The 13,540-nt window shown below is 40.1% G+C and overlaps 1 long non-coding RNA gene across 3 annotated transcripts; it reads right to left on the reverse strand.

Moving 5' to 3' along the window:
• Nucleotides 1-2,603: 2,603 nt before the first annotated feature.
• LOC123485681 lies at nt 2,604-4,354 on the reverse strand. 3 transcript variants are annotated; one of them, XR_006659106.1, is made up of 3 exons: nt 4,304-4,354; nt 3,076-3,171; nt 2,604-2,903 (listed from the first exon to the last, which is right to left on the reverse strand). It is a non-coding gene; the product is annotated as an uncharacterized LOC123485681 (long non-coding RNA). The 3 variants fall into 3 exon arrangements; XR_006659107.1 differs by lacking the exon at nt 4,304-4,354 and adding an exon at nt 3,557-3,696; XR_006659108.1 differs by lacking the exon at nt 4,304-4,354 and adding an exon at nt 3,627-3,673.
• Nucleotides 4,355-13,540: the final 9,186 nt, after the last annotated feature.

Here is a 13,540-nt window from a genome sequence, read left to right on the forward strand (position 1 = left end):
GGAGGTCTCAGTATAAGGTCTCAGTATGAGGAGGTCTCAGTATGAGGTCTCAGTATGAGGTCTCAGTATGAGGAGGTCTCAGTATGAGGAGGTCTCAGTATGAGGAGGTCTCAGTATGAGGAGGTCTCAGTATGAGGTCTCAGTATGAGGAGGTCTCAGTATGAGGAGGTCTCAGTATAAGGAGGTCTCAGTATGAGGAGGTCTCAGTATGAGGAGGTCTCAGTATGAGGAGGTCTCAGTATAAGGAGGTCTCAGTATGAGGAGGTCTCAGTATAGAGTAGAGGAGGTCTCAGTATGGAGGTCTCAGTATAAGGAGGTCTCAGTATGAGGTCTCAGTATAAGGAGGTCTCAGTATGAGGAGGTCTCAGTATGAGGAGGTCTCAGTATGAGGTCTTTAGCCTAATGCTCATGTTGTCCCTGTCCAGAAACAACACCTAACCCCGACCCTTAACCCCTAACCTCTTAGGCACATGGATATTTGAAAGGACTGGATGGGTACAGTCAGTGGTGTAGTGGTCCCTGGAGAAGTGGGTATACTCTCAGTATTCACCTTTTTTTTTTAAGTAGTCCAGAAAAAGCCCTGTTTTAGAAACAGTGACATGTAAGACTATGATTTAGTTTACCCAAAAATATGTAATTTCTACTTGCACACTATTATAAAATGATCATGACTTGATTAGGAGCAGTTTGTAGTTACTACTGGTCACAAGAGCAGCCTGGATGAATGTAAAATGTATTTATCATGAGGCAAACAGGAAATGGTGTTTTGATTATTTTTTGCACATTTATTTAAATAAAATACTTCAAATCTGAAGGTGACAATGCATCCTTGTTCATATTGCTATATGCTTTGTTTTGAACATGTTCATTTACCGGTAAATCATTCAACAAAATATGTTACAACAATATTTAGTTAACAATTAACAAAAATATATGCATTAACAACACATCAACAGTGATATACTCTCTCAACCCAGCACTGGGTTTCTGACCTTGCTCATACTACAGTATATTCCAGACAAATTTGCTTTCTGCAGGAGCTTTCACACTGCACTGTCTAGAACGCACTCGAAGAGGCAGCACGATGGCTCTTCAACCAGGTCCTTGTATATTTTCTAGGATCAAACTTGGAAGTTGGTGGGCCGTTGATATTAATCATCATCAAGTTTGATATGTTTGAGATCAGAAGGACAGCCCTCTTGTCTGAGCTTATATTGTTCATAAGGCTAAAATTCCTCTCACACTCTGCTGTACCGGACAGGGAATGTTTTCATACAGTTCATAAGTGGTTTTAGGTCCTTGGGCTCACTACTGGGCTCTTCCAGTAGGTCCCGCATCCCATTCAGTGCTTGGTCTGTGCAAGTTAAATCGCTTGCACAGTCGCTTAACTTGTTCTTCACCATGGCGGATGCTGGGCTTTGATGGCCACTTACTCTGATCAAGGATGCTGAGGTCCATGATGGTCTCATCTTCAAAAGACAAGCGTTTCTCCAGATTGTTCACAAGGCTTTGTAAGAACTGGCCTGGATTGATAGACTTCAGCTTTGCATTTGTTTTCAGGGCTATAGACCGATACTCCCCAGTCTGTTTTGCTTCTAAAGCCTCACTATATTTCTCACCTGGACTCTCTTTGAATGACTGGATCACTCTGATTGAGCGTTTCAGCAGATGCTCTGCTCTGAGGAGCGTTATAGAACGAGACTGAAGCTCCTGTGACAGGAGACTTAGTTCATGGAGAGTGTCGTACATGAGGCCAAGGTCACAAATGAATTCTGGACTTTGAACACGGTCTAACAAACCTCTGTACATCTGCCTCTCTTTGGTGGACCTCATCTCATCACTGCAAGCATTTTTAAAGTGCTGCACAAGAGCTCCCAGGGATGTCCAAACAGCACGAACAGTCCGAAAGCTACTGGCCACCCAGCGTACATCCAAGATTCTGCCAATGCGAAGAAGTTGTGAGCCTACTTCAGCTGCTGCATTAACAAGTTCACGTTCATTTTTGTTTGACACACTATACAGAGAGTATAGCTTCTGGATAAAAGTTTTAAAAGTGATTGACAGAGTTTACCTCATCAACTGCATCTGACACAGCAAGTTCAAGTCTATGGTTCATGCAGTGCCATACAAAAAGCTTTGGGAATCTCAAAAGTCAGTCTGGTTGCTACCCTGACTTCTTTCCTAGCATGACACTGGCTCCATCAGATACAAATGTTACCCAGTTTTCATGAAGCCACTCTTCTGTAAAGCCAGCATTAGTTAAACAGGTGAGTAACGCCTGTAATATGCCATCTGCTCTCTGATTTTCCAGTTCAACAAGTTCCAGGAATATGAACTCAGGGCTTTCTTCTTGAATTGATGCTTTAATAGAAACTGTCATGACAGCTTTGTGACTTAAAGAAGATGCCTCGTCAATTAGGACAGCTAACTTACTGGATGATGCTATAATGCTACTGATGATTTTGCTCTGCATCTCACTAGCAACATGTTGTATTATTTGTGTTGCACTGTAACGTGAATGAAGTATTGAGCCCATTTTTACACCATTCAGTTCCTGCAGCTCAATGAGGCTCTCATGGTCAGAAAAGGGTTGGTTCTTTTGGCCAGATGGTAGGCTGTTCGAAACACAGCTTCAGTTTCCTTCATGTAGGACTCAGTCATAGTCTCCACTGCATTCTCAATGGCAGCTTCTTTCTGTTGCTCTGCCACCTTCACAGCCTGAGTGTGGGCCTTGGACAACGCATGTTTCCTCACCTTATTTCTCAAGATTGACAAACTTGTTGTTCTACTTCCCTGGCCAGACACTTGAATTTCAAAGTTCATCCATTCTCTTGAGAGCGATACACCTTGTCCTTGCTCCTTGTCGATCCCAATGGAGTTCACACTGCTACAGACCAGACATCCTGCGAAGCATAAACAAACAATGTAACTACTCCTGTATCCACAGCTGTACGTGTGCATGGTCCTTTACACACACACACACACACACACACACACACACACACACACACACACAAAGTTATCTGTGCCCACTGTTTCAGAAGTTACCCAAACTAGCAATCTACCTAAACTTACCCAATTTTTTGTTTTTGGATCCCAACCAGGGGTTCTTGGATTTGAAGTCTTCTGTTTGTTTAGCACTCCACAGGTCTGGCCAGTCATTATTGATGTCTACAGACAACAACAAAACTAATTATGCATCTCCCTGCTCTCTCTCTCTCTCACACACTTACACACACACACACACACACACACACACACACTACTGTGATCACAATAGTCATCAGCAAGACATGGGTCCCCCCTCTTTACATTAACAATCTGCATAACCAAGTGGAAATATTTTCAGCAAGTGAAGCTGAAGCATACAGGAGATTAGTGAGTGAAATACTTGGGAGAGTTTATTTAACAAAAAAACAACAAATTTAACACAAAATGTTATATAACAGTAGCATTGTAAAAAACAAACATGGATACAGACAAAATAAATAGAAGGGCAATAAAATAAATAACATCACACAGAAATTCAAAATGAGGCTTAATCTGTCAAAATCACCTTTTGTTACAGTGTGAGGCTTCACTTTTCAATAAACTGGAGATGCAATTTACTGCCTGTGTGTTCTGACCTGGTGGTGGTAGACTGGATCCTTCTCTATGCTCACACTGACTTGCCTGGCTAGCTCCCGGTTGAGAGCTGCCAGGGGCTGCTGGTTTTAGGGTGGGGTCTGCCTGGGCCTGATCTGGGCCTGATTTGTGCCTCTTTACAAAAAAAGTCTGCAATATCTCCCCTTCCTTTTCATGGTTACCTGTCCCTATACAAATAAGACAGCCTGATTAGACCTCAATATTGTTTTAGGCTGAATCTTAAACTATTTGTCCCCATTCTTGTGTTTTAACTTACTTAAAAATCAACTACCAGCTTAGCTACTATGCAATTAAACTAGATCATATAGGTTAGTTAGGGCTAAGTAACTTGGCTAATGTTATAATTTAGGGCTTAGTAACTTGGCTAACGTTATAATTTAGACCTTTACAATAATAAACAAGCTTCATAAACATTGAGATAATCAGTTTCATCAGTCTGGTATGAAATTCTTATGAACTGGGTTGATTAAACACTTACTGAAAACCAACAATGCCCCGGTTTCCCCACATTATCCCAATCTACGTAGCTAGCTTCATAACGTTAGCCGACTCGCACTAACTATTGGCGGCAACATCTCTTCTCCTCTAAATGTGCAGTCACTGGCAATTTGCCAGTAGTTTAAATAATGATTCATTTGGAAACCACCTTAAAACTTACCTCAGAATGATGTCTTCCATCAACTGGGGTGGCACACCGCCGCTTGTGTCCCTTTCTTCATCCGTTGTTTGGTCTGCTGCCGTTATCGTAGTCCAAGTGGCACCGGCACCTGAGTTTTTTTTTTTTTTCACTGGCACCTGAGGTATTAGCGATATTTTCCTCGGCATGACCCGCCCTACTCTGCCTCTGATTGGCTCATCAGTCCTCATGCCTAAAGTTAACCAATCTAATCAGTGAAAGCAGCAGTACCAGCCAATTAGAGGCAGAGGAGGGTGGGTCATGGCTTCACTATCCCCGAGGAAGAAAATAGGCAATCTGACTCACAGATATTACTGAATGATGCGCATCAGGGGGATTTAGAGAGTGGGTATACGCAATGGCTGACTGAAAAATAAGTAGGTATACGCCGTATACCAGCGTATACCCTGGACTACACCTCTGGGTACAGTATGAGCAGTATGTTGATAGTCTATCAGAGGGAAAGATGGAGCCAGTACCATATTGCTTATACCTTATACCTTCTATAGAATTATTTCAGATCCACATTGCCTAAGGGGGAGAGAGAACAGTAGGAGCTGTTTCTGAACGTATGATCCTTGAGATGTTGCAGGTTCTCCTGCTTTAATAAAGACGAAAAGAAGGTTCTATACCATTTCCTGTATGGGTTATAGAAGACCAAGGTTCTATACCATTTCCTGTATAGGTTATAGAAGACCAAGGTTCTGTACCACTTCCTGTATAGGTTATAGGCGCAGTAACCTGTGGAAGTTACCTGTGGCGCTGATGTTTAGGCCGAGGTATGTATAGTTTTTTGTGTGCTGAAGGGCAACAGTGTCTAGATGGAATTTGTATTTGTGGTCCTGGCAACTGGACCTTTTTTGGAACACCATTATTTTTGTCTTACTGAGATTTACTGTCAGGGCCCAGGTCTGACATAATCTGTGCAGAAGTTCTAGGTGCTGCTGTAGGCCCTCCTTGGTTCGGGACAGAAGCACCAGATCATCAGCAGACAGTAGACATTTGACTTCAGATTCTAGTAGGTGAGGCCGGGTGCTGCAGACTGTTCTAGTGCCCTCGCCAATTCGTTGATATATATGTTGAAGAGGGTGGGGCTTAAGCTGCATCCCTGTCTCACCCCACGGCCCTGTGGAAAGAAATGTGTGTGTTTTTTTGCCAATTTTAACTGCACACTTGTTTGTGTACATGGATTTTATAATGTTGTATGTTTTTTCCCCAACACTCCTATCCATCAATTTGTATAGCAGAACCTCATGCCAAATTGAGTCAAAAGCTTTTGGAAATCAACAAAGCATGAGAAGACTTTGCCTTTGTTTTGGTTTGTGTGTTTGTCAATTAGGGTGTGCAGGGTGAATACGTGGTCTGTCATTCGGTAATTTGGTAGAAAGCCGATTTGACATTTGCTCAGTACATTGTTTTCTCTGAGGAAATGAACTAGTCTGCTGTTAATGATAATGCAGAGGATTTTCCCAAGGTTGCTGTTGACGCATATCCCATGGTAGTTATTGGGGTCAAATTTGTCTCCACTTTTGTGGATTGGGGTGATATGTCCTTGATTCCAAATATTGGGGAAGATGCAGAGATAAGGATGATGTTAAAGAGTTTAAGTATAGCCAATTGGAATTTGCGGTCTGTATATTTTAACATTTCATTGAGGATACCATCAACACCACAGGCCTTTTTGGGTTGGATGGTTTGTATTTTCTCCTGTAATTCATTCAATGTAATTTGGAGAATCCAGTGGGTTCTGGTAGTCTTTAATAGTTGATTCTAAGATTTGTGTTTGATCATGTATATGTTTTTGCTGTTTGTTCTTTGTTTCAGGGCCAAAAAGATTGGAGAAGTGGTTTACCCATACATCTCCATTTTGGATAGATAGCTCTTCGTGTTGTTGTTTGTTTATTGTTTTCCAATTTTCCCAAGAAGTGGTTAGAGTCTATGGATTCTTCAATTACATTGAGCTGATTTCTGACATGCTGTTCCTTCTTTTTCCGTATTTCTGCATTGTTTCAGTGATTCACCATAGTGAAGGCGTAGGCTCAGGTTTTCTGAATCCCTATGTTTTTGGTTGGACAGGTTTCTCAATTTCTTTCTTAGGTTTCTGCATTCTTCATCAAACCATTTGTCATTATTGTCAATTTTCTTCGGTTTTCTGTTAGAGATTTTTAGATTTGATAGGGAAGCTGAGAGGTAAAATATACTGTTTAGGTTTTCTACTGCCAAGTTTACACCTTCACTATTACAGTGAAACGTTTTGTCCAGGAAGTAAAAAAGCTAAAAGGGATTGAATACTATTATTTATTTATTTTAGGGGGGTAGATCAGCTTTAATATTGCAGATAGTTTGTAACTTCAATCAATGTAATTGTCAGCATCACTTCCAATCCCCCATATGTTTTTTTCTCACAAATAAATATATATATATATATATATATATATATTATATATACATACATACATGCACATACATATACACATACATACATATAAATACATACACATACATATATATATACATATCCTTATTTATTTATTTTTTCTTTCCAACCCCACCACCCCTTCCCTAATTGGAGTAAACTAGTGAACAACAATGATTAGGCCTCTACTTCCATACTTATTTTCCACCATAATTTGCAAATAAATTCATAAAAAATCCTACAATGTGATTTTCTGGAGAAAAAAAATCTCAATTTGTCTGTCATAGTTGACATGTACCTATGATGAAAATTACAGGCCTCTCTCATCTTTTTAAGTGGGAGAACTTGCACAATTGGTGGCTGACTAAATACTTGTATATGCCATATATTTCTAACTATGCTCTTTCACAAAAGCTCTCAACCTATAACCCATATACTTATTATGGACACAGTATGCTTTACGTTAGTTATCTTGTTGTTATTAGTTGTTGTTAGTTGTTATTAGTCCCATCCTTCAGCTCCATTCAACACCACCCATCTATCTCTTAACACCATCCATATTGGATTTCTGTTTGCCATATATTTTTCAATTGTACTGTGATGTTTTACAAAAGTCTGAACCCTTCTATTCTCATTGTTTTTACAGATTGTAAATTTAAAAAAAACATTTTTGCTAAAAGTATTATTTTATTATTGATCGATTGACTATGACTTTTCAGATCACCCAGTAGTGCTATCTGCAAGGTTAGCTCCAGGTAAATATTGCAATCCTTCAGCCATTCCTGGACCTGTGTCCAAAAACAAGCTAGAAATGGACAGTACCAAAACAAATGATCTAATGATTCTGTCTCTTCGCAGCAAAATCTGCAGAGCTGGGAAGATTGTATCCCCCATATAAATAACATTCTATTGGTAGCAAGAATTGTATATAATAATTTAAATTGAGAAATTCTAAGTTTTGAATCCGGTGTCGTTTTGCATATCAGTTCATAAACACTATGCCATGAAATCGGTACGTCAAAAATCTCTTCCCAACTATTTTGCAATCTATATGAGATGGCTGTCAATCCTTTGGTCCTTAAATGAAACTGGTATACTTTTTAATTTATCATAATTTTCTTTAACCAATTATGTTCTTTAATGCAAGGCCGACAGACAAGTTCCTTACTTTTTTCCCCTTCCACTTTCCTCTTCCATTTTTGCGGTAATGCTGCAATTATTTGGTTGTAATATTGGGTAGAGCAGACATTTCCATATGTTTTTGTTAGCTGCATGTGCGACAGAACTCCACCAGTCCTACCTATAATATCATTTACGAAGATTATACCTTTTTTAAACATAAAAAAAGACAGACTTTTAATCAATTAGTATATTTGAGTTTAACCACAATATTTGTTGCATTATTTGTTCTGTCGTTTCTGGAAGATTAAATTGAAATTGCAACCAACTTTCTATGGCTTGTTTTAGAAATAGTGATATTTGGGAGATGATTTCCTTTTCAAATAACTGAAAGTGAGAGTTTGTAATCTGAATAAAGGGAAAAAGGCCATTCTTGAACATGGGGTGAGACAATCTTACTAATTTGCTAGAGAACCAGTTCGGGTTTTAAGTATAACTTTTGTATGACTGAAGCTTTTAGTGATAAGTCTAATGCTTTAATATTAAATAATTTCTGTCCTCCGAATTCATATTCATTATATAATTAGGCCCGTTTAATTTGTCTGGCTTGCCGTTCCAAATAAAATTGAATATTTTTGTTCTCATATAATTTAAAAAACTGTTCGCTAGGCGTAGGCAAGACCATAAATAAATAGGTAAACTGGGATAATACTAAAGAGTTAATCAGGGTGATTTTTCCATTGACAGGTATTTACCTTTCCATGATAGCAAGAACTTATCTATTTTTGCTAACTTTCTATTAAAATGTATTGGAGTGAGATCATTTATTTCCTTTGGGATATGTATTCTGAGTATATCCACATCACCATCAGACCATTTTATTGGTGAACTACATGGTAATGTAAACATTGTATATACGTAATATAGTACATGTATCATAATTTGGTTGTAATCCAGAGAGGTTAGAAACATTATCTAGATCCTCTATGAGGCTGTGGAGGGATTCAAGTTGTGGATTTAAAAGAAAACATGAATCATCAGCGTACAATGACACCTTGGTTTTTAAGCCCTGGATTTCTAATCCCTTGATATTATTGTTGGATCTGATTTTAATAGCTAACATTTCGATGGCCATAATAAATAGATATGCCGATAGTGGACAACCTTGTTTCACTCCTCTTGACAGTTTAAAACTTTCGGAGAAATAGCCATTATTTACTATTTTACACCTAGGTTTACTTTACATGATTTTAACCCATTTTATAAGAGATTCTCCAAAATTGAAATGCTCCAGGCATTTATACATAAACCCCAGTTGTACTTTATCAAATACCTTTTCAAAGTCTGCTATGAAGCAGGCCTGGTTTCCCAGATTTATCATAGTGTTCTATTGTTTCCAGTACTTGCCTTATATTATCTCCAATGTATCATCCTTGTAAAGAACTTGTCTGATTAGGATGAATGATGTCAGACAATACCTTTTTAATTCTATGCACTGTACATTTTGCTGGAATTTTTGCATTATAACACTAAAGTGTAAGGGGCCTCCAATTTTTTTAATGGACTGGATCTTTATATTTTCCAATTGTATCCCGTTTCAGTAATAATGAAATCAGACCTTCTCCTTGAGTATCTGATAATCTACCATTTACATAGGAGTGGTTAAAACATGCTAATAACGGTCCTCTGAGTATATCAAAAAAGGTTTGGTATACCTCAACTGGTATGCCATCCAACCCTGGAGTTTTCCCGGACTTAAAGTCTTTAATTGCATTCAGAAGTTCCTCCTCTGTAATTTCACCTTCACATGAGTCTTTCTGTATGGCTGTTAATTATCAATAGAAAACAAATCTCTACAATTAGCTTCAGTTAGAGGAGATGGAGGCGACTGAAAACGAAAATATATGCTTAAAGTACTTTGCTTCCTCCTTAAAAATATAATTTGGTGAATCATGGGTGACTCCGTCATTTGTAACCAGTTTCAGTAAATTATTTTTGGTAGCATTTCTATGTTGAAATTAAAAAAGAATTTGGTGCATTTTTCCCCACATTCCATCCAGTTTGCTTTATTTTTTATAATATATTACACTTGATCTTTCTTGAATAGGTTTCTCCATTTCTTTTTGTTTTCCTCTAATTTATTATGAGCCTCTATGTTACAGTTTTTATTGCTATCTATCTGTTCTGTTTGACCTTCTATTTCCTTTGTTAGTAAGGACTCTTTTGACCTAAATTGCTTTTGTTTTCGAGATGAGTACTGAATTGCATGGCCTCTAAAGGCACATTTAAAGGTGTCCCATACAATAAGGGGATTTGCTGTACCTATGTTATGTCGGAAAAAATCTGTTATAAATTCCTCTGTCCTAGTTAAAAACAAGTTATCATCCAATAGCCTTTGATTAAATTTCCAACATCCTCGCCCACGTGGAAATTCAGTAAGAGTAATGTATATGCCAATTATATGATGGTCCGACCGCATTCTGTCCCCTATCAACACTTTTTTAAACTTTTGGTGCCAACGAGAATGAGATAAGAAAGAAGTCAAGACGACTAGCTTGATTCAGTCTCCGCCATGTTTATCTCACTAGATCAGGATATTTAAGCTTCCATATATATACTAGTTCTAATGTATCCATGACATTCATGATTTCCTTAAGAGCATGAGGGTGATAGTTTGTAGTGTGATTTCCTTTACGGTCCATTGAGCTATTTAAAACGGTATTATAATCTCCCACCATAATAATAGAGTCTTGTATTGCTTGCAGGGTTGATAATTTATTATACAGTTGAAGTCGGAAGTTTACATACACCTTAGCCAAATACATTTAAACTCAGTTTTTCACAATTCCTGACATTTCATCCTAGTAAAAATTCCCTGTCTTAGGTCAGTTAGGATCACCACTTTATTTTAAGAATGTGAAATGTCAGAATAATAGTAGAGAGAATGATTTATTTCAGCTTTTATTTCTTTCATCACATTCCCAGTGGGTCAAAAGTTTACATACACTCAATTAGTCTCCTGAGTGGCGCAGTGGTCTAAGGCACTGCATCGCAGTGCTAACTGTGCCACTAGAGATCCTGGTTCGAATCCAGGCTCTGTCGCAGCCGGCCGCGACCGGGAGACTCATGGGCGGCGCACAATTGGCCCAGCGTCGTCCAGGGTAGGGGAGGGAATGGCCGGCAGGGATGTAGCTCAGTTGATAGAGCATGGTGTTTGCAACGCCAGGGTTGTGGGTTCGATTCCCACAGGGGGCCAGTATAAAAAAATAAAAAATGTATTCACTAACTGTAAGTCGCTCTGGATAAGAGTGTCTGCTAAATGACTAAAATGTTAAAAAGTAGATGAAGCAGGATTCAATATGGCGAGAAGGAGAGGCAGGAACATAATTGGCCAACGTGCCATTGTGGAAGTCCCTGGCCAGCGTGGTGGCAATGTCACCCTTTGTGCAGCCATAAGTCATCGTGGGGTTCTCCACCGTCATGCAACCCTGGGGCCATATAACACTGAACATCTTCTTACATTTCTGGGTGGTCTTCGGGATGTTTTGTTTGAGTGTGAGCAGCAGGAAGTGCATCCTGTCTATGTCGTGGTTTGGGACAATGTCAGCTTTCACCGTGGTGTCCGGATACGCGAGTGGTTCAACATCAACCAGCGATTCATAAATGTTTGCCTTCCACCATACAGCCCTTTCCTCAACCCAATAGAATAGCTTTTCTCTGTGTGGCGGTGGAAGGTCTATGACCGAAACCCATATACCAGGGAAAATCTCTTACAGCCAATGGAATTGGTCCGTGGTGACATAGGTGTGGAGTGTTGTCTAGGCTGGATCCGGTACACCAGAGGGTTTTTCCCCCGTTGCCTGGCAAGGGACAACGTTGCCGTGTGATGTGGACGAAGTCCTCTGGCCGGAACCAGCACAAAGACGTGATGCTGAGGCAGAATGAATCTCTCATTGACTTTGATTTCGCAGTTGCACAACATTTTTGAGTGTACTGTAATGTGCCTTTCATTTAGAGTTTTCTTTGTTCTTTGGGCTTTTGCAGTTGGACTACTGTATTTCTATGCAAGTGCTGAATATACAGACATTCAATACTGTATTATTTGCAGTACTTACAGTATTCAATATATTCACTGTACTATGATGTGAGTACTATACTGTTTGTTAACTATTTACTTTTTTTTTTATGGTGTAACTACATGCCCTGGACGCTGTGTTCTCCATTTTTTTGATGTAGCGTCTAATGAACGCTCTGTAGTGTTTATATATTGACTGGCTGTGTGTATGATCTGAAAGCATTGTTTGATTTTGAGCACAGACGAAATGGTTTTGAGGCGATTGTTTGATTTTGCCAGAAGAGTCAGGGGTTTTGTGAATGTTGTTTGAAGATTTGGTTTTGTGTTTAAAGTTTTGAGAAAATGGTTGAAGGTTTCAAGAAAATGTGTCTTAGCAATCGAGAAAAACTGTAACAAGCTGTATAGGGCTATAAGCAAACAGGAAAAGGCTCACCCAGAGGCGGCGCTCCTAGTGGCCGGGGATTTTAATGCAGGAAAACTGAAATCTGCATTACTTAATTTCTACCAGCCTGTCATCTGTGCAACTAAAGGCGAAAAAACTCTAGACCACCTTTACTCCACACACAGAGACGCGTACAAAGCTCTCCCTCAGCCTCCATTTGGCAAATCTGACCATAACACTATCCTCCTGATTCCTGTTTACAAGCAAAAACTCAAACAGGAAGTACCAGTGATGCACTCAATACGGAAGTGGTCAGATGAGGCAGACGCTAAGCTACAGGACTGTTTTGCTAGCACAGACTGGAATATGTTCCGGGATTCTTCCGATGGCATTGAGGAGTTCACCACATCAGTCACCGGCTTCATCAATACAATAAGTGCATCGACAACGTCGTCCCTACAGCGACCGTACGTACATACCCCAACCAGAAGCCATGGATTACAGGCAACATCCGCACTGAGCTAAAGGCTAAAGCTGCCACTTTCAAGGAGCGGGACACTAATCCGGACGCTTATAAGAAATCTCGCTACGACTAAACACCTCCCTCTGCAACTGGATCCTAGACTTCCCGACGGGCCGCCCCCCCAGGTGGTGAAGGTAGGTAATAACTTATCCGCCACGCTGACCCTCAACTCGGGGGGCCCTCAGGGGTGTGTGCTCAGTCCCCTCCTGTACTCCTTGTTCACCCACGCACGACTTCAACACCATCATTAAGTTTGCCGACGACACGAGGGTGGTAGGCCTGATCACCAACGACGATGAGACAGCCTATAGGGAGGAGGTCAGAGACCTGGCAGTGTGGTGCCAGGACAACAACCTCTCCCTCAACATAATCAAGACAAAGGAGATGATCGTGGACTACAGGAAATGGAGGGCCGAGCACGCCCCCATTCACATTGACGGCGCTGTAGTGAAACAGGTTGAGAGCTTCAAGTTCCTTGGTGTCCACATCACTAAGGACCAATGATGGTCCAAACACACCAACACAGTCGTGAAGAGGGCACAACAAGCCTCTTCCCCCTTAAGAGGCTGAAAAGATCTGGCATGGGCCCTCAGATCCTCAAAAAGTTATATAGCTGCACCATTGAGAGCATCTTGAGTGGTTGCTCAGCGCTTCGTATGGCAACTGCTTGGCATCCGGCTGCAAGCCGCTACAGAAGGTAGTGC

The sequence above is a fragment of the Coregonus clupeaformis genome, unplaced genomic scaffold (genome assembly GCF_020615455.1).
Source record: "Coregonus clupeaformis isolate EN_2021a unplaced genomic scaffold, ASM2061545v1 scaf0797, whole genome shotgun sequence".
Classification (NCBI taxonomy): Eukaryota; Metazoa; Chordata; class Actinopteri; order Salmoniformes; family Salmonidae; genus Coregonus; species Coregonus clupeaformis.